At 44.5% G+C, this 23326-nt stretch overlaps 1 protein-coding gene across 2 annotated transcripts in view; it reads right to left on the minus strand.

Annotated features, from left to right (window-relative positions):
- The window catches only part of PGM1 (phosphoglucomutase 1), a 312492-nt gene that overhangs the window by 52350 nt on the left and 236816 nt on the right, over positions 1 to 23326 (minus strand). The gene's annotated exons all lie outside the window — the stretch shown is intronic.

Here is a 23326-nt window from a genome sequence, read left to right on the forward strand (position 1 = left end):
CCTGCCCCCAACTTTCCATCCAGGGTGTGAATCCCAGCAATTGGTTAGTATTCGTTCCTCTCCAGAGGCAGAGGTACTCAGCCACTTGAAGAGTTCAGAATAAAAGTAGCCTATGTCCTGTGTGACAAAGCACCGGAGTCTCAAAAAATGTTTTTGTATTCATTAACTTAGCACAGGTTTATTCATTTTCAAGCACTGTAACGAACCAGTGTTAGAATTCAAGTCAAAAAAATACTTTCTTCTGTTTTTCATTTCAAAAACCATAAAAGTTCACAGAATAAAATATCCAAAATATAATATCCATAAAAAGTCGTAACATTTAAATTTATATACTACAGAAGAACAAGATTTGATCAATAAACATGCTTTCAAAAGGGCTTACCCAACCAACTGTTTACTTATTGTAATAGCCCTCCTCAAAAATCTGGATACAGCAAAAAGGACTTGGCATGCAGTTGTTGCAGAAAAAGCAGCGCTGGTCTGCACATTCTAAAATTAAATTTCCACAATAGTGGCTTTAATGGGGGCATGGTCGGGGGGACACAAACGGGTGAACAATATTAGACCTAAAACGTGTAAGAACAAATCTATGGTGGGGGCGTTGTGCACACCCTCCAGATAGAATGGATGTCATTATTTACAAGCAACAAGTTATAATCTGCAACACTAGGTTTCCACATTCCTCAATAAATCTGTCCCCTTCTAAAATGTTCAATGCTAGGTATTTAATTTTAACCTTAGAAACAAAGAGAACGGTTCATTAAAAAAAATGATCTTCCTAGTCTATCAAAAAAGGCCATGATCTATTTAAATCGTGGAAATCTCAAGGCATAATCCTAAAACAGACAATATCTAATTATTAGCCTGTTTAAAACTGCCTCAAGTTGTGACCGGATTCTATGTCTTAATAAAATATGACGTATTCTAATATGATCTTCTAAAAAGGAAAGTCCAACTCTTTATGACAGACATAAGTAGATACTGTGCTGGACAGCAGGATGCTTTCTTAGACAAACATTTTTCACAAGTCATAATGTCTCTGATTTAGCGTAATCCCATACACCAGCCTCATATTGTGCCAGGGAGGTAGATTTTGCTTTATAAATGGTACAGCACTCGTTAAGTGGCCTCACTCCAGTCTGGCAATGAATCTGTAGAGCCCAACAATAAATGTATTCATCAGCAGAATTCTGGTTCTAACCAGCTGCTTCCATGAGCCATGGGCATCAAACAGTAATCCAGGGTAGAAGAAAGTGGAGAATGTTACAAGCTTACTATCGCCTACCCTAAATGAATAGGATTTAGCCACCTTGAAACCACATTTCATAATGAAAGTTTTAGTCAAATGAACTTTTAGATCTAACTCGGCCATATATTAAACAAAATGTTGAATCAGGTTCTGTAGGCCTTTCAGCGTCAGTATTCAATAGAAACGTTATCCCTTTTGGGAGGATAAAGTCACACGAGAGGTCAACAATGAGTGTAACCTCGAAGCCATCCTACCAGCTATACTATGTAAGCCATGAAGGCCTGGTATAGTCTTGAATAAAGTCACAATTTCAACCAATGGCTGCAGCCACAAGCAGAATGAGCGCTTTTGCATTTTACAGAAATTATCAAACTCCTCCATGTTGCCAATGGCATAGTGGTCCAGTCCAATGATTTTATTCAACACCTAAATGCATTCTGGTCGAATTGTGTATGTAAATTCTAATGCAGTTGCAATTACATTGTTCTTCGTAACCTTGATGGGGTACCAACATGCATGTATGGAAGAGTAGCAAGCTGCTCCAAGGGATTGCTCTTGTTAAAAGTATATGTTTCGGTCATGTGATGTAAAAAAATTTATGCATTTTCATAGAGCGCGGACTTTACCCAGAGGTGTCAGAGCGCTTTACAATAGAGCTAAGTTCATTAGATCAGACATTTCAGGTAACATAGTGGAGGTGACAAAATGTATAACTACTACAGTTATGCAGAGTGACGGTTGCATATTTACAAAGTATAAATTCACCAAAAATTACATATTGCAAACTAAAGTTAGAGCGATTAGGGTTTCAAAAGTACATATCCCACAGTTAAAGCTTAGGTCTCCAGTGACATACATGAAACAGAGAATTTTTGTAATAGGGTCTTTGGAAGAGAAGAGCTTTAGGGTCCTTTTTGAAGATGCGGAAAGAGGTGGTATTTCTAAGGTATGGAGGAAGTGCGTTGCAAATTATGGTTGCACTTCCTGAGAAAGTTGTGCCGTAAGAAGAGATCAGGCTCTATCTTGACCGGGGTGGTAAAGCTCTTCTTACCCTGCTCGATCCATCAGCAGCCTTTGATATGGTCAATCATGGGCTGCTGATGGAGCGTCTGGGAAAGATTGGTGTGAACAGGACATCATGGGAACTGCTTAAATCCTTTCTCAGGGGTCGGAAACAGTTGTCGACTAGGGTATTTTACTTCTCACCCCTACTTTCTAGGGGTCCTCGCTTAGTCAAACACTGTTCAATATTTATGTTACTCCACTGGCAGAACTAATAACATATTTTGGCTTTCCTCTGATGGAAAACACAAAATTGTCATCTTGTTAGCCACGGAGTACACCAAGGCGAGATTCTGCAATTGCTTGCAGAAAGCTAGCTTGTGGATGTCCATGAACTGTCCGGAACTCAATCCAGGAAAGAACGAGGTCTTGCTCTGAAGCCCAGATGTCCTTTTGGTCATCTGCATGGTGGCAGTCTGATTTAGGTTTTGATTTAGGTTTACTTCCCACTCCTGTCAGGTCAAGTAAGATACTTGGAGTTCTTACCAAAGACAAATAGATCTATCATGATCAAGTAAACACAGTTACATCTGCTATAATTTATATCCTTATGTTGATCAAGAGTATCTTACCTTCCATCCCAGCTAACTTGCAGAAGACGATAGTTACATCTCTGGTGTTGTCCAAGATGGATTATTGCAATGGGCTCGATTTCTATGCGCAAGAGCACGTACTCAACTAGCTGTAAACTTTGCAAAATACGGCTGCCCGCGTGCTTTTGAAGATTCCGAAGAATTATTCTGTCTCAAAGCCCATGAGGAAGCTTCGTTGGCTCCCAGTAAGGCGGAGGGTTCTCTTTAAGGCACTTTATATTTTATACAAAGCACTGCATGACCAAGGTCCCGACTCCCTAAGGAAGAGCTTTACTGGGTATATCTATATTCCAGCTAGGTCACTACGTTCTGCCTCTGCCAAATCTGTGATAGAGCCTATTTTAAGCGTGCAACCGGGGGTGAAAAAGCTTCATGTTGGGAGCAACAAAAGCTTGGAATGCTCCCATCTTTTCATCAAAGCCTTGTCAAGCCTTTTGGCTTTTAGAAAAGCCATGAAAACATGGCTGTTTCCCTTCTATTAGTCTTCCTATTTTAGAACCTCCTTTCTGCTATTTCAGTTAGCACGAAGACGCATCTGGACATTCGAGCGCTCTAGAAGAATGATTAAACAAGCAAACAAGTCTTTCCCTATTGAAAGTTGGAGGTTCGAGCAGTAGGGTTTCGGCATTACGTGAGGGCATGGATCCACCAGAAGTTTTGAGTTTGCTAGCTAGATAGCAGGGGGTGGAAGTGTGCATGGCTTTCTGGGAGATACAAGCAGTCTTGTATATGGACCTGGCTTCAACAGGAAACCAGCAAAACTTTATTAGCATAGGCGTGATATAGTGGTTTCTTTTGGCCCCGCAGACAAAGCATGTTGCTGAATGAAGGATGGATTTTAAAGTACAAAGGTGGATCTTGGGGAGGCCTACAAAGAGTGAATTAAAATAGTCAAGTCTGGAAAGTACTAAAGATTGAACAATGTTTTTCAGGCCTTGTTCGGGAATGAAACGTCAAACACCCCATAGAAGGCGTAGTTGGTAGTGTGCATTTTTGGCCAAGGCGTTGATTTGGAAATGGAGGTTAAGTCTCTTGTCCAGGATGATCCCTAGGGATTTAGTGTGTCCATCATGGTAGGTTTGCAGTTAAGAATGTTCCGATTATCGATCCAGCATAGTACAGGAGTTGGAGGATTTGAGTTTGCGATAAGGTAGTGTTTTTATTTTGAATGTAAGGACAAAATTGTTCTCTGTGATTGGTTGCAGCATCTAGGCAAGAAGGGACAGCACACCTATATCCTAAAGCCAGTGTATGGTTACCTACAGCGAGAGTGCACCGTGGCCAACTGGAAGAGTGTTTTCGGGGCGTGCATGTAGGGTAAGGTGACCAGATGTCCCGGATTTCTCCGGACAGTCCCGGCTTTTAAAGAGCTGTCCCGGTGTCCCAACGCTTTCCTTAATTTTAAGCATGTGCCGGTTTTTCTTAATTTTAAACATATGTCTCTTTTTTTGGAACAAAGGTCAATTCTTACTGAAAGGAGAATTGAAAGGCATGCTCTCCTTAAGTCCATTGTTTCTTTTTTCTAGGTAGCGCAGGAGGAGTTTGGCTGCATAGGTGCAGCAGTTAGTGAGACCGTGTGGAGGAGGGCAGGGGGGCTCAAGGTAGAGGTCGTACCATAGCTAATGCTAGTTATGCATAGCTTTTAAAATGTGTTGCATATATATGTATACACACACACCTACTTTTTTCTGTGTGCACGCGTGTGTATTTCTTTTTTTACAAGGCTACACAAAATTGGGACAGGCCAGACTTAAAGGTAAGGCTAAAGGCTTTAGCCCTACTTTTATGACTGGTCTTTCCCAGTTTTTTCTTCTCAAAATCTATTCACCCTAATGTAGGGCAAAGACATCTCAACCTTGTTTGCTGAAATTATTAGGCTGCGCATGCGCTAGTGTTTAGGAAACGTGACAGATGTCCTCATGAAAGCATTCTGGTATCAACCATCTTAGAACAGTCTTTGGTGTTGTATGGGCGGGGTAAGGATACTGAGCATACACTGGAGTATTTGGAAAATGTAGACGAAACACAAGAAGTTTTAATTCGATGCAATTAGAAAGCAGGGCCTGACCTGTGCAGACTGCTAAACGCAGATGGCGGAGCAGGGGTTTACCGTGTGCGTAGTTTATGACGCTGCTGGTCACCCACTACAGTAAATCTGATGAATGCATTACTTGGCTCTAGAGAGCATGACGCGCATTATGAGAACCTGGTTGGAGAAAATACGTGCTTTGCATTTCAATATAAAATATATGTTTCTCAATATACATTTAACTGTGAGAGTGTGATTTTTGTGAATATTCATTCTTACTACTCCACTTGCAGTTCAATTATGCAAATGGCAGGAAATCTGCAAATTTTTGTATTGCCAAAGGACTGGTACATCAAGTGTAAACTGTCCTTCTCTCCAGAGAGCTTACTGGAGAAAGGCCGCCACCTGGTGGACAAACTTGCTCAGTTGCATGTTAAAGAGCCACAATGAATTATGAAAACACACACACACCCCACACACCCCTCAGTTATGTGCTCTGTGTAATTCGAGAGATTCGAGAGCATCAACAACTTCACGCTTCCGTCTTACAAATACTTCAAACTTCAGTCCTGCAATACCTTGGTTACACTACACTTTTGAGAGTTTCCCATTTCTTGTAATTTATAGAGCACCAGTAGACCTCCGGATGGCCGGATCCATTCCACGTTTTTAGGATATCAACACAATACACGTACAGGCAATGAATGCAAATAAAAAGACTTAAGGAGGCCGTGGTTATTCTGATAATCTGGCAAAGAGCCAAGCCCTCGGGTCTACACTACACATCCACGCCCTGCTCAGAAGCATGTACATATTTAATGCTGTAAAACACCAAGACAAGGATGCAACTCCTGACTCCTTCGGAGTTCGGACCATTGTTCACAGGGATGCGCTGCCTGGAGGAAGCAGGAGGCGACCCATCGCTGCCGCATGGCCTAGAAGCAGGGGTGGCCCTTGGTGAGGATGAAAGCATCCGGCAGCCAGCATCCTCCATCCAGGGCTGGGACGGGCAGGCACCCTCTCTTCTCCGATGCGTCTGGAGTGGCGGCCAGCTTCGGCCAGCACAGAGGATAGCATCAAAGCCTACAATCCCATCACTTCACAACCCTGGACCAGCCACGGATAGTAAACAAATGACATGTCCTGGAGACCTGTGCTCCTGTAGATCCCTCAGCTCCTATATACATCAGACCTCTCTCGGCGTACCCTAGTTCCTATATACATCAGACCTCTCTAGGCGTACCCTAGTTCCTATATACATCAGACCTCTCTAGGCGAACCCTAGCTCCTATATACATCAGACCTCTTGGCATACCCTAACTCCTATATACATCAGACCTCTCTAGGCGAACCCTAGCTCCTATATACATCAGACCTCTCTCAGCATACCCTAACTCCTATATACATCAGACCTCTCTAGGCATACCCAAGCTCCTATATACATCAGACCTCTCTAGGCGTACCCTAGCTCCTATATACATCAGACCTCTCTAGGTGTACCCTAGCTCCTATATACATCACACCTCTCTCGGCGTACCCTAGTTCCTATATACATCAGACCTGTCTCGGCATACCCTAACTCCTTTATACATCAGACCTCTCTAGGCATACCCAAGCTCCTATATACATCAGACCTCTCTAGGCGTACCCTAGCTCCTGAATACATCAGACCTCTCTAGGCATACCCAAGCTCCTATATACATCAGACCTCTCTAGGCGTACCCTAGCTCCTATATACATCAGACCTCTCTAGGCGAACTCTAGCTCCTATATACATCAGACCTCTCTCGGCATACCCTAACTCCTATATACATCAGACCTCTCTAGGCGAACCCTAGCTCCTATATACATCAGAACTCTCTCGGCATACCCTAACTCCTATATACATCAGACCTCTCTGGGCATACCCAAGCTCCTATATACATCAGACTTCTCTAGGTGTACCCTAGCTCCTATATACATCAGACCTCTCTAGGCATACCCAAGCTCCTATATACATCAGACCTCTCTAGGCGTACCCTAGCTCCTATATACACATCAGACCTCTCTAGGCATACCCAAGCTCCTATATACATCAGACCTTTCTAGGCATACCCAAGCTCCTATATACATCAGACCTCTCTAGGCGTACTCTAGCTCCTATATACATCAGACCTCTCTAGGTGTACCCTAGCTCCTATATACATCAGACCTCTCTAGGTGTACCCTAGCTCCTATATACATCAGACCTCTCTCGGCGTACCCTAGTTCCTATATACATCAGACCTCTCTTGGCATACCCTAACTCCTATATACATCAGACCTCTCTAGGCGAACCCTAGCTCCTATATACATCAGACCTCTCTCAGCATACCCTAACTCCTATATACATCAGACCTCTCTAGGCATACCCAAGCTCCTATATACATCAGACCTCTCTAGGTGTACCCTAGCTCCTATATACATCAGACCTCTCTCGGCGTACCCTAGTTCCTATATACATCAGACCTGTCTCGGCATACCCTAACTCCTATATACATCAGACCTCTCTAGGCATACCCAAGCTCCTATATACATCAGACCTCTCTAGGCGTACCCTAGCTCCTGAATACATCAGACCTCTCTAGGCATACCCAAGCTCCTATATACATCAGACCTCTAGGTGTACCCTAGCTCCTAAATACATCAGACCTCTCTCGGCGTACCTTAACTCCTATATACAGACCTCTCTAGGCATACCCAAGCTCCTATATACATCAGACCTCTCTAGGCGTACCCTAGCTCCTATATACATCAGACCTCTCTAGGCATACCCAAGCTCCTATATACATCAGACCTCTCTAGGCATACCCAAGCTCCTATATACATCAGACCTCTCTAGGCGTACCCTAGCTCCTATATACATCAGACCTCTCTAGGTGTACCCTAGCTCCTATATACATCAGACCTCTCTCAGCGTACCCTAGTTCCTATATACATCAGACCTCTCTCGGCATACCCTAACTCCTATATACATCAGACCTCTGTAGGCGAACCCTAGCTCCTATATACATCAGACCTCTCTCGGCATACCCTAACTCCTATATACATCAGACCTCTCTAGGCATACCCAAGCTCCTATATACATCAGACCTCTCTAGGCATACCCTAGCTCCTATATACATCAGACCTCTAGGTGTACCCTAGCTCCTATATACATCAGACCTCTCTCGGCGTACCCTAGTTCCTATATACATCAGACCTGTCCCGGCATACCCTAACTCCTATATACATCAGACCTCTCTAGGCATACCCAAGCTCCTATATACATCAGACCTCTCTAGGCGTACTCTAGCTCCTATATACATCAGACCTCTCTCGGCATACCCTAGCTCCTATCTACATCAGACCTCTCTCAGCGTACCCTAGTTCCTATATACATCAGACCTCTCTCGGCATACCCTAACTCCTATATACATCAGACCTCTCTAGGCATACCCAAGCTCCTATATACATCAGACCTCTCTAGGTATACCCCAGCTCCTATATACATCAGACCTCTCTAGGTGTACCCTAGCTCCTATATACATCAGACCTCTCTAGGCGAACCCTAGCTCCTATATACATCAGACCTCTCTCGGCATACCCTAACTCCTATATACATCAGACCTCTCTAGGCATACCCAAGCTCCTATATACATCAGACCTCTCTAGGCATACCCAAGCTCCTATATACATCAGACCTCTCTAGGCGTACCCTAGCTCCTATATACATCATACCTCTCTCAGCATACCCCAACTCCTATATACATCAGACCTCTCTAGGTGTACCCTAGCTCCTATATACATCAGACCTCTCTCGGCGTACCCTAGTTCCTATATACATCAGACCTCTCTCGGCATACCCTAACTCCTATATACATCAGACCTCTCTAGGCGAACCCTAGCTCCTATATACATCAGACCTCTCTCGGCATACCCTAACTCCTATATACATCAGACCTCTCTAGGCATACCCAAGCTCCTATATACATCAGACCTCTCTAGGCGTACCCTAGCTCCTATATACATCAGACCTCTCTAGGCGTACCCTAGCTCCTATATACATCAGACCTCTCTCGGCGTACCCTAGTTCCTATATACATCAGACCTGTCTCGGCATACCCTAACTCCTATATACATCAGACCTCTCTAGGCATACCCAAGCTCCTATATACATCAGACCTCTCTAGGCGTACCCTAGCTCCTATATACATCAGACCTCTCTCGGCATACCCTAGCTCCTATCTACATCAGACCTCTCTCGGCGTACCTTAGTTCCTATATACATCAGACCTCTCTCGGCATACCCTAACTCCTATATACATCAGACCTCTCTAGGCATACCCAAGCTCCTATATACATCAGACCTCTCTAGGTATACCCCAGCTCCTATATACATCAGACCTCTCTAGGTGTACCCTAGCTCCTATATACATCAGACCTCTCTAGGCGAACCCTAGCTCCTATATACATCAGACCTCTCTCGGCATACCCTAACTCCTATATACATCAGACCTCTCTAGGCATACCCAAGCTCCTATATACATCAGACCTCTCTAGGCATACCCAAGCTCCTATATACATCAGACCTCTCTAGGCGTACCCTAGCTCCTATATACATCAGACCTCTCTCGGCATACCCCAACTCCTATATACATCAGACCTCTCTAGGTGAACCCTAGATCCTATATACATCAGACCTCTCTCGGCATACCCAAGCTCCTATATACATCAGACCTCTCTAGGCATACCCCAGCTCCTATACACATCAGACCTCTCTAGGCGAACCCTAGCTCCTATATACATCAGACCTCTCTCGGCATACCCTAACTCCTATATACATCAGACCTCTCTAGGCGAACCCTAGCTCCTATATACATCAGACCTCTCTCTGCATACCCTAACTCCTATATACATCAGACCTCTCTAGGCATACCCAAGCTCCTATATACATCAGACCTCTCTAGGTGTACCCTAGCTCCTATATACATCAGACCTCTCTCGGCGTACCCTAACTTCTATATACATCAGACCTCTCTAGACATACCCAAGCTCCTATATACATCAGACCTCTCTAGGCGTACCCTAGCTCCTATATACATCAGACCTCTCTAGGCATACCCAAGCTCCTATATACATCAGACCTCTCTAGGCATACCCAAGCTCCTATATACATCAGACCTCTCTAGGCGTACTCTAGCTCCTATATACATCAGACCTCTCTCGGCATACCCTAGCTCCTATCTACATCAGACCTCTCTCAGCGTACCCTAGTTCCTATATACATCAGACCTCTCTCGGCATACCCTAACTCCTATATACATCAGACCTCTCTAGGCTTACCCAAGCTCCTATATACATCAGACCTCTCTAGGTGTACCCTAGCTCCTATATACATCAGACCTCTCTTGGCGAACCCTAACTCCTATATACATCAGACCTCTCTAGGCATACCCAAGCTCCTATATACATCAGACCTCTCTAGGCGTACCTAGCTCCTATATACATCAGACCTCTCTAGGCATACCCAAGCTCCTATATACATCAGACCTCTCTAGGCATACCCAAGCTCCTATATACATCAGACCTCTCTAGGCGTATCCTAGCTCCTATATACATCAGACCCCTCTAGGTGTACCCTAGCTCCTATATACATCAGACCTCTCTAGGTGTACCCTAGCTCCTATATACATCAGACCTCTCTCGGCGTACCCTAGTTCCTATATACATCAGACCTCTCTCGGCATACCCAAACTCCTATATACATCAGACCTCTCTAGGCGAACCCTAGCTCCTACATACATCAGACCTCTCTCGGCATACCCTAGCTCCTATATACATCAGACTTCTCTAGGCGAACCCTAGCTCCTATATACATCAGACCTCTCTAGGCATACCCAAGCTCCTATATACATCAGACCTCTCTAGGCGTAACCTAGCTCCTATATACATCAGACCTCTCTCGGCATACCCTAACTCCTATATACATCAGACCTCTCTAGGCATACCTAAGCTCCTATATACATCAGACCTCTCTAGGTGTACCCTAGCTCCTATATACATCAGACCTCTCTCGGCGTACCCTAGTTCCTATATACATCAGACCTGTCTCGGCATACCCTAACTCCTATATACATCAGACCTCTCTAGGCATACCCAAGCTCCTATATACATCAGACCTCTCTAGGCGTACTCTAGCTCCTATATACATCAGACCTCTCTCGGCATACCCTAGCTCCTATCTACATCAGACCTCTCTCAGCGTACCCTAGTTCCTATATACATCAGACCTCTCTCGGCATACCCTAACTCCTATATACATCAGACCTCTCTAGGCATACCCAAGCTCCTATATACATCAGACCTCTAGGTATACCCCAGCTCCTATATACATCAGACCTCTCTAGGTGTACCCTAGCTCCTATATACATCAGACCTCTCTAGGCGAACCCTAGCTCCGATATACATCAGACCTCTCTCGGCATACCCTAACTCCTATATACATCAGACTTCTCTAGGCATACCCAAGCTCCTATATACATCAGACCTCTCTAGGCATACCCAAGCTCCTATATACATCAGACCTCTCTAGGCGTACCCTAGCTCCTATATACATCAGACCTCTCTCGGCATACCCCAACTCCTATATACATCAGACCTCTCTAGGCGAACCCTAGCTCCTATATACATCAGACCTCTCTAGGCATACCCCAGCTCCTATATACACCAGACCTCTCTAGGCATACCCTAACTCCTATATACATCAGACCTCTCTAGGCATACCCAAGCTCCTATATACATCAGACCTCTCTAGGCATACCCAAGCTCTTATATACATCAGACCTCTCTAGGCATACCCAAGCTCCTATATACATCAGACCTCTCTAGGTGTACCCTAGCTCCTATATACATCAGACCTCTCTAGGTGTACCCTAGCTCCTATATACATCAGACCTCTCTAGGTGTACCCTAGCTCCTATATACATCAGACCTCTCTAGGCCTACCTATGACAAGCTGAAGCCTCTTTATATGTAAGAGCGGTCAGCCGCCCTCTTACCAGATGTCTGACCCTCGACATTAAGAGGCCCGGCTAATAAACCTAATAAAAAAAAAGGTTGTGCACCAGAGAGCCATAGAAAGTCACACGAGGCAATCAAGGCACCCAAAAACGTGACAAAACGAAAGTGTAGGTATCAGGGAAGCAGGCATGGTAAAACCAAGATAGAAACCAGCAGAGATCGTCTGTCCTCTAGAGGTACAGTGGTCTCTGGTAGTCCATGGGCCTGGCTCACTCCCCTCGAGGCCGTGTCCTGCACTGTGGCTCACACCCTCGCGGTAGTGATCGGTCCATGGGTGAGGTCACTAAATAGAACACAGGAACTACATTCTGCAGTTCCACCGGATCCCTCTGGAACCCAAACTTAGGATCAAAATCTTTAATGTACCATACAGTAATAGTTTGCTTCTGAATTTTTAAAGTATCCAATCTGGGTGTTCATTTACAAATAAAAAATAGAAGTGCCGTTTTCAGGGTGCACAGGTGTTTGCATAAGTCTGTTAACTTTCAAACTTATGGGTTTGACAAAGAATCATGAAGACAGGATGTGCACAAGTAAGATCAACCGGATCATGACATACATTTATGCACAGATATTTACACCGGCAGAAATTTGCCGAAGTTTCCTTGTACAAAAAATGTGCTAGTAAATCTTCCTTGCATAAAAAACACAAGTCGGGCGTTAGTTGGCTTGGCAAATATTTGTGAATGTTTTTGTCACTTTACGAGGAGTGTGGCTCACTGATTGGAGCGACAGACCCTGATGCAGAGGTCTGGCCCGGGACCAGGGTTCAATTCCCGACGCGGCAGGGTCCTGAGCCCAAAATGTCCACGGACTCGATAATTCTCGCCTCAGTGCCTATTCTAATCATGGGGTCCCACGCTGCAACTCTGGGCAATAGTTGCTTAATCTCCACTACGGCGGCCCACCCACTGCGGGATGCTTGGCTTTCACCCTGGGGATACCCAGTAGGGGTTATCTCACATGGAAAAGCCAGGACGGGTTCCCAAGGCAAGCGCCTTGATGCCTTCGGGTGATACGTGCGCTATATAAGTCGCAATACATTTACATTACATACATTTACATTACTACTTTGTGTGTATAAATAAATGCGCATTGAGTGACGGAATTCTGCTCTTGCACAAAGGCAGGTGAGCCAATGGCTTTCACTTACTTTCGCACACTTCGCTTGTTACAAAAAACCTTCAAATGGCTCCCCATGAACATCAGGCGAATGCTCTCAGGCCCTAATCTATGGCAAGGTAGCACGGCCAGACAGAACAGGCACTGAAAAGGAGAATAACTTATTAGAAGAGGAGGCAGTAATTTTACAGGCTGTGTGAAGGCACAATATGGCGAGCTATACATCCTGCCTCATCAAAACCTCCGTGCTGCTGAGAGGCAGGTCATGCAGCAGCATCATACAGAGATGTGGAACATAACATCTTGGGGCCAATAGGGTGAGCGAGTAAAAATGAAGAGGCAGGATTAAGAAAGCAAGAGGAGAAGATGAATGCTCAGGAAAGTACATGGCAGAGGCCTGCCAGGAGGAGACAGATCACATCTCAACTGACCAGCCATGGCCCGTGCAGGTAAGAGCGGCGAGGCCGGGTGGTGGGAGGGATTTCGACGGACAATGGCGAGGAAAAATTAAATAAATAAATCATTTTCCCTCATCATCGTCAATCAAAACCCCTCCACTACCACCACCACCACCTGGCCCCACTGCTCTTACCCGCGGCTGCAACTGACCTCCAGTGAACAACTGATAACCATAATCCAACCCCAAAGGCTGCATGCCATGGGCATTTAAGAACTACAGTGGAATGGCCAAGTTTGTGCAACGGCATATGGTACCCCGTGCCCCGTTCCTCACTGTACCACAAACCGTATCTCCCAACCCCCCGGTCTACCACTGTCTCCAAAGAACACTTCTTAATGGTCAGTGGTTCCCTCTGCATATAACAGGATATGTGAACAATTTTGCATATGTCTAGCAGATGTCCATAGGATCTGCCTTCCCCTTTTTAGAAGTAACTGGAGTTGTATCCACATCCTGTGCAGGTGCTTATAGTCAATCATTGTCGCTCATTACACTTGCATTAGTCTTGAAGTCTGACCACACCTGCAATGTATGGCCATGTCATCTCTGCCTGCAGTCGCTCATTGAGTGTTACGCCTATTGCCTCTGGTGGTGCCTGCGAAGGCCCAATCATGTTTGGTGTCACAGGTAGGGTTAGCACAGCCAACCGTCTGCAGGAGAAGACATGTGCCCTCCAGTCCTTTATGGAGGAGCAGAACTATGAAACCATGGAGCCGAGGGTGGGATGATTTGGCTGATCGAACGGATGGTTCTCTTGTCACAGGCCGAATTGAGCCGCATGTGGAAAGACTCATCGCTGCCCCATATGCTATGTCAGCTCCATCAGAGAGAACAGCTGCAGTATCAAAAGCACCACAGCAATTTCCCGGGAGGCAGAGGGTGAGAAGATTGTCCTGGCCATCATGGGAGGCTCAGAGACAGAGTGACATCAAAGCAGTTTAATACAGACCTACCGATCACACCTCATCCTTTTACTTCACACATCTGCTCCGTACACAGTCGCGGCCGGTGCAGGTAAGCGCGGCGGGCGGGGGTAATGGGGAATTCGACGGACAACAGAATAGGTTTTATTTATTTATTTTTACCTATTCTGTCGACTCCCCCGCCACACCACGCTTACCTGCGCCAGCCGCCGCTTTGTACACTTCAACTGACCATGTTCAACATCAGGGAGTGGTCTCCATATTCGGGACCTCTCCCAGACACCATATCTCCCACAAGGGTAGACGGTCTCAAAGGTCATGCTGGCATTGGTTACTGATCTAGTCATCCTCAGATCAGTACCTAACCCGAGGCATAACCTAGCAGAGAAGTATGTCACATTGAATGTGTCTGTATATAGGAGTCACTGGTTTGTCACTGTTCATCTACATCTGGAAGTTAAGGTTTGGGGAATTTTGCAGCCAACATTCACTGCTGGAGGGGGCAAGGGACAAGCACAGAGAACACCACTTTCTGTCTGGACTTCAGCGGAGTTAAAAGCACAGGTCCTCCTAACTCTTGATGATACTGAGCCCTCCCTCTCTTCCATCCTTGTGTCCATGGATGCCTACAGTGAAACACTATTAGATGACGGCCTTCAATCTTTCCTTCATATGGCTTCCGCTCCCTCGTTTACTAAACAGTTGAGGGAACATGCAAGGTTTATATCCACAAAAATGTCCACCTTTTCAGATATGAATTCCAGGGGTATTTCAATCCTCTCATATTTCAAGGACCAAATGTGGAGCAGATGAACATAATAGGAGGTGAATGGTGTAGAGGTGTCCCTGAATGGATCGGGAAATGGGGGGTGGAAATCACATTTCGACACAAATAACATTGTGTAATTTTTACAGGCAAAATCCCGGGGCAGCAGTTTCAGTGCTTGAAGATCCACTAGGAACTTCCACTGTGGAAAGACACGATAGTCCAAACTGTCCGTGATACAGTCCATGCCGACATTTCATCTGTCGGCGTCATCTTCCATAGAACTCCTACCAACATCTTCTGCTTTAGACCAGTCCAAGGTCACATGTTCTACTCGGAAATTTATCCTGTGGATAATTTGCAGTTTAAAAGAAAACTTGAATGTGAAAAGGTGTTCTGCAAACTCTAGGAGTGGTCTCATGTCATGTGACTCATCCAGCCATCGCTTGCATTTTGGCTTGCAGCACTTTACAAAGAAAGGGTGGAGAACAAGCCAGGCTGGCTGTAGGCTTTCATGTGACATAGGGACATTTACCAGCTATGCCTTTAAGCCATGAACGCAGGCACTGTGAAACATAGGTGACTGGATAGTTGCAAGTACGTAGGTGAAAAACAAAATTATTACATTATTCTGTGCCGTTAAGCTCAGTGTTGCTCTTTGGACACATTTCCCAGTGGTCTGAGGTACGCCGAGTACAGAGCACAATCGACATGTCTGCTATGTGACGTTACATGTAGACAGACATCCTACACAATGGTGTAAGGAAACTCAATCAGGAGCCCTGCAGCCAGAGTGCAGTGCTGAGGTGGGGGGGCCCTGGAGCTTGGGGGCCCCCCCGCACCGACGGGGCTGCGGGGGACTGTGTTACGCCCCTGATGTTATGATGCCATAGCAAGCCATGCAGTGCATGTCATTGATCGGTGCACAATTTTCAGGTGCTTTGGCGAAACTCACATTTAAGGAACTCCGAGAAAAAAGGAAGCAGCAGACTGTTCTGTCAACAAACTGTCATCTTTGCTGGGAGCTTAGAGAGCCCTGGAATGATGGAATGCATATTATGTAACACAAAACACACTATGGAAGTTGTGTACACTCCTCTGGGTACGGAATATCCATCAGCATGGCTTAAATCCTCATGTCTGTTTCATGAAGCCAAGTAAGTATGTCTGCTCCACCAGGCCTCTGTTGGGACAGTGCAACTATTTAGCAGAAATAAGTAAAGAGCTCAGGACACTATGGTAGGAGGCGGTCATTAACAGGCATGCATTCCACTCTGTACATTTGTTCGGGGTGAACGTGTGAGATAATCCTATTGTCCATGGGGAGACTTTGCATTCTAACTGAAAGACCCACGAAGCCGACCCCATCATTAATGACTTAGCGGCAGGGAACCTACAATTGCAAACCTCTGAGCCCACACACTTTGTGGGTCAGAGGTTACTTGACCCCAATTACTCCACCCACATCAGCCTATTCCTTTCTCTTGGACCAATCACAGTACAGTCCAATTTAATATCAAAATACCCTGAAGGACATAGATTAAGAAGCCTGCCAGGACAGTTCTAAAATTAAACTGGAAGAACTTGAAACATAAAACATTAGTCATGGCATAGTCCAGTCTCGATGGCAGCTTTTTCATCACCTAGGGCAGGAATGACCCAAACAGCCTCCTCTGCAACCTAAATACTGCCCTTATGACAGCACTGGAAGCCTCTCTCCCCTGCAGAATTGGAATCCTAGGATCATATTAAGAAATAACCCATGGTTCTCCTCCCAACTAAAACAACTTAAATTTATTTTAAGGAGATCCGAAATATTGTGGAGTATAGACTTCAAGCTGGCCAACAAAACTGCCTACACAGGAGCTACTACCTTGTACAAATGTAAAAAAATAAAAGTTAAGGAAGCCTTTTACTGAACTCGCCTTCGATCCGACCCAAATGTATCCAAGAAAACTTTCCTCATCGTAACAGAGCAACTTAAACCCGTAGGCCTATCATTTAGTAACCCTCCTAAACAAATCTAAGGAGGTTACATATTTGTTCCAGAAGTAAGGTCCTTTTGAGTTGGAAGTCCATTATACAAGAAGTCATTCCACTTCCGGAAATACCATCGAATACGCACCAGCCTCACAAACCAGTCTCTTGCAAGACAGGTTTTACTCCCATCACCAAAGGAGAGGTACTGAATGTAATTAATAAGTGATGCCAGTTCAGCTCACCCAGTGACGACTGGGACCAACACACCGCAACTAGTCATACAGAAGAACACGGACTGTCTCCTTCACCGCTTTAACTGTTCTTGCTCCCAAGGAGTCTTTCCTGATCTCTGGAAAGCTGCTGGTAAGCTACTTTTAAAGACGCCCTACCTCAAATCCATCAGACCTGAACAACATTCACCCTATTTCCATGCTCCCCTATCTAGGCAAGCTCTTAGAAAAGTTAGCTGCAATATAACAGAGCTTTGACAAAATTAATTAAGACATCTCGTTTGACACTTTATGCAGTGCTTACTTTAGGGGGTGAGTACTTGGGTGGATTAAATCTTTCTTTGCTGAAAGATTCCTAATATTTGCCCTGCTCTTTCTATTCCTGGCTGCATACTTTACCGTACACTATACCTCCTGTGCCCCTTTCATTTTTAATCTTTATCTCTGCTGGTTGGCCTTCTTAGACTATCAGGAAGGAAACTGCTTTTATTTACACACAATTGGCACCCAACTTATTTCGGAGCATCCTTGCTGTCCCGATTCACTCCAACTAGATCAGGAGTTGAGCCAAAGTGCAGATCATTGCACCTACTGCCTGCAACTGAGTTACATCCTTCCAAGATCGAGATTCCACTTGGACTAGCAGTCAAGGCCCAAAATGATCGACCCTCACTCTACTTCAACTACAGTGGGTCACAAACCTGTGCTATTTATCACTGGTCGCCCAAGCCTCCAGAGTTGTCCGAACCTGCTTTATTCATCTCAAGATTATAAGAAAAATTCTGCAAGTCAGTGAGCCAAACCTGCATACCACACGGCTATATGCTCTGGTATAAAATACAATGACATTATGCAAATTGAATCTGTTTGGCATCTCCTGAAAAGCTCCTTCACCACTTGCAATACCTTCAGACCCAAGCCACCTTGTAGTGATAGGTACCACCAGCAGACCCCTCACTTTCCCCATACTTGGATGATACACAGACTTTTAAAGCTATGACTAAAGGGAGAAAAAAAAGAAAAATCACCCCGTACTAAATGATTATTCTTTAGCAAATATTCTCCCGCACCTTTATATCAGCCAGTCTCTGGCTCCTTGATCTGCCTAGAGTGCATTTAGTCTTTCCGCTACCAGCAGACCTTTTCGTTCTCTCCCCACCAAATGCTAGCATAGCCTACCCCCCTCTATTGTGCGGAGCACCATTTTCTCAGGTTCAGGTGAATGCTATAAACCGGACTTTGATTTTTTTAATAATTATTATTTCTTTATTTAATAGTGCTGTTTGCATAAGTTTTTAGCTTTTCCTATAGCCATGTGCTTTTTAGTGTCAATAGGTCCGGGATTTAGTGCTGGTGCCACCCGGTTCAACAATGTTTGTTTGAGGCCCATCCCAATGAATTTCTCCATGGATTTCCTCACTACCACCCTTTAACAGTGACCATCAAGTCTCCATAACTGCTCTCTCCCAGATGCAGTTAATTTAATAGGGCCACTCATACCAGTGTAGGGTGGCAGAGCACTTTACATCACACACACTACATTGAGACAATCAATCATAGGTGTGTAAATCAGTGTATAGGAAATGTTACATAAAGACAGAGGACTCCAAGGTGTAAGAATCACAAGTCATCCATACTGGTAGAAAGCATAGTTTAAGAGTGGTTGGTCTGGAGAAGCACAAACTCAGAATTTAAAAATGTGACACCATGGTTGAGGCTTGGCTTTACTAAAAATAATGTATTTCTACCCATGTGAACCATTTTTGCAACATTAGGATAAAAAAAAAACTGGGAGAAAAATCATAACGCTCCAATCTATACCTTGCAGTTTTCATGCAGCTCTTTGATGATATTTAATAGCTCACAGTTCCATATTAGGATGTAAACTTAAAAACTGCAAGTAACAAAGGGGTCTCTGACAGAAGCAGTAATGCACCGACCTATTTACCGGATTTTGTGATCTGCATGGGACACATGCTTTGCAGCAGGCATTGTAACCACCTGTGCTACTTTATGATGAGTCAAAACTTCCACTAGATACAACTCTAATCTCTCTGCAGCAGGTCCATTAATCACCGGTTATCTTGACATTTGTATGGTTGCCTGAATATTGCTGGAGGTAAGGAATGCAACAGCAGGTGCTTTTAAAACCATATTGTACTTTAACACTGCGTCCACCCCTCCTTCCGGCCCCCTCCCCCCCCCCAAAGTTAGCGCCCGGTTGCAGTGTCACCTATCGCACCCCACTAGAGCCAGACCTGAGCCCAATATGCCCCATCGTATGTTGCGGTTTATAAATAAAACATAAACACGTGTCAGGGAATTGCGGATGGCTAGCAGACTCTGCAATTTAGGTTGACCGTAATACAAGCATTCAGTGGGATTGAGTGCTTTAAGCAAGAGGAGTGCAGTCCAAAAATCCAAGCACACCTGAGAATGAAGCCGCTTGGAGCACCTGTGCCATGCAGTTTCTACCCTTCACAGGCTGTACAGACTGTAGCACGATGATGCGTGGCGGCACGCGATTGATAAAATGACAGCATCAGGTGAAGGCATCCGAAATGGTTTGCAGTAAAAGACACCGCTGTTCTGCTAAGGTCAGCAGCAAGAGCAGCAGTGCTTTGCGATAGGCACAGGTTAGGCAGAGGGGTAGTCAAATTAGTGATGAGCTCTCCCAACTATGACCATAGCAAGGATCAAATGGAATGAGACATCCATTCTCCCCAGCATCACATTATCGGCTATACTAGAGGCTGGTACCCTTTGCCTCAATACACACTCTGTAGGTTATGACTTGAAACAAAGAGGCGCTCAGTGTCTAGCACTAGCTCCCTTTTTCAGAGCATCTAAAAGTGTAATTGCCACAAGTGTCACAAAAGCTGGAAGCGTTCACATGCAGCCTGAGGGGAAATGAAGGGTTCAGATTGGAGGTGGGTGAATACATTGTGAAGACAGGTTTGCAATATGCCTGGAATTTGGTGATGGTGGTAGAAGAGGGGAGGGAGCTTTCTTCCCAGAGAGATGAGGGAAGGTGACAAAGTGCTTTATGAGTATTGGGGTGCGGCACCTGGAGAGATGAAGTATGTAATAACTCTTCCTTTTGAACAAGGGAGTGGGAAGAGCACAGCTGCGGGGTGTTGGCAACAGAGAACAAACACATTATATTTCTTCCTGTGGAGATTAAAAGGTACATCTGGAGGGGTGGCGAAGGGAGAGACAATCTATATTAGATTTCCTGCCAAGGGAGTAGCCACAGAATTAAAATACCCCACCACTTTCAACAAAAGCTCCGATTGCATCAAGCAAATGCAAGAAGGGAGCTCGAATCTTCCTAGAAGCACTTCCTTGCCCTCTCCATCCAAGCATCTATTCATCCTTTTATACTTCCATCTAACCTCTGATGGCCACCATTTCACCTCTATGTTCTGTCATCCATTCATTATTACATTTTTCACCCTTCCACCTATTCACACACATCCGCCATCTATGCATCCATCCATCCAAATATACATCCACCCACCCACACATTCATCCTTTGACTTACACATTCATCAGTCAAGGATTTCATCCATCAATCGTTCCGTTTTGGCATTCTTCCGCTCAGATGTATATATACTCTGCCTTTTTTCCATCAGTCCATCACCCTCTCATACTTCCATTTACTCTGCCGTCCTTTCACCCATCCAACAACCTACACATTCATCCACCCTCACTCATCCAACCGCTCATCTGTTCCATCACTCGCTCCAACTTTCTATAATCATTTCTTTGTCTCGCCTTTCCTTCCTTGCATTCTTCTTTCCCTTTTCTATTAACCTAGTTGGTTTCTTCACGTGAATTGTGAACTTTTGTCTGCCGAGATGCAGAAAGAGGAAACCCACAAAGAACCCCATTCACGCTGTAGCTGATGAAGCCGAGGGGAAGGGGGGGGGTTGATATTCAGGAAAGTTCCCCTGCCTTTAGTGTGCCATTGTGGCAGAATAAGCTAGATACATCCTCTGCCCTGCGTGTTCCCAAGGCCACCCATCCTAATGCCCTGGCATACATTTCAGTCCATCAATCCAAGGGAAACATAGGTTTGTGTGCAGAGGAAAGGTTCTAAGAAATATAAAACTGTATATGGTGGCTTCCATTATCAATCCTAGTTTGGCTAACTCAGGATTTAACTGGACCGCTCATATATTGTGACAATTGTTTTATATGATAGCTATGCCATCTCACCACCGCAGTCAATTTATGGTCACCCCCTTTTTTTTGTTTTAAATGCTCTTGCAGCACTCCAAGACACAGCTCGGTGGGGTTTGGACTAGAACAGAAAATTAGCTGACACTACGATCTGGGATAGACTGGTGTTTAAAGCATACCTATCATTTTCTCGACCTTAAATGCGATGGTTCACATATGCGTGTTTAAAACTAAAAACAAAACAAATGCTCTAATCCAAGATACTGATCATGTTCTTGACCCTTAACGCGATGGTTTACATATCAGTGTTTAAAACTTAAAACAAATGCTTTAATTTAAGACACTGATATTGTCCAGCCACTCCTCGTAGAAAAATAGAATTAAATAATATTAGAACTTATTGAAAACTATAATCATGAGATTTATAGATCGCGAATACTGAGGAGTTGTGATTCGAACTATTGCTACGCGCATTAATGTAGACTACATGAACGGGATTAATGAACTACAATTCCCGTTATGCCGGCGAGTCACGTGATTGACGTCACAAGCTCCGTGACACGGTTGATAATGGCGCCTTTCCGCCGCTTGGTGCCCCCCCCCCCCCCAGACATTTTGGACGACTGCCAGGAGACACCGACGGTTAGGTGAGTTATGCCGAGAGAGATATATACTATGCCGTAGATAATTTGAAGTTGACAAGTTGCGTCGGCTTGTTTTTTGTGAAGGCACTTGCTAGCTTCAGCTAAACAACTAATGGATAATACAGATGGATCTAGTACTTATGAGATGTAATTTGCAGTTAGCATACTTTGGTTTAAACTCCAGTAATTTTAAAATATAATATACATAAAAAAGAGTCGGTATATATAAAAAGGAGCCAGCTTATTAAGCGCGCATGGAGACTGGATTTAATAACGAACACAGTTTGCCGGCGCAAACTTACTGAAACAAACAAGCAGCCATGATTGTTATCTCTATTCTCACTTTTTCGATTTAGAGCGGTGCTCCTCTAAACCTGAGCTGCAGCCAGGTGAGGTGAAGCGCAACAACCACAACTAATGGGTGAGTGGTTATAATTAATGCAAACCTGTGAAAAATATGACTTCGACATATTGGGAAAATGGAAGGATGTAATAAACTATTAGGGACACCTGTCTTTGAATGCGACATAATGCTGTCACTTGTTGTTTGCTTTACATGTTGTTCCTGTGGGTGTCGTATCACCAACATGATGCGGTAATAGTATGTGGTTGAACATACAACCTGAACGTTGCAGGTGATATCTTTTATCTTTTTCACTCACAAAAGCAGTAGTTAATTTACAACGGGTCCTGATGAAGGCATTGAAACTATTTCATTGATATGCTGAAACATGTTGACCACTTCTAATCACAGATATTATGTCAAATCTGTGTTTGCACCTGGTTTTTAAAATTTGGGAGACAGAGATAAAAATAAACTATCGACATCTACTCAGCCTATCCAATTTTATTTTTTCCTTTCACTTATCACTTTTCACTTATTCTCACACTGCTTTTTCAGTAGCCACATTAACACTAAGAATTTTTCTGATAACCTCCCTCTACTGTTACACTTTATCCACATTTATAGACGGTCATGGTAACACTGGTAGACCGTTCTAAC

The sequence above is a fragment of the Lissotriton helveticus genome, chromosome 1_2 (assembly GCF_964261635.1).
Source record: "Lissotriton helveticus chromosome 1_2, aLisHel1.1, whole genome shotgun sequence".
In the NCBI taxonomy this organism is placed as follows: domain Eukaryota; kingdom Metazoa; phylum Chordata; class Amphibia; order Caudata; family Salamandridae; genus Lissotriton; species Lissotriton helveticus.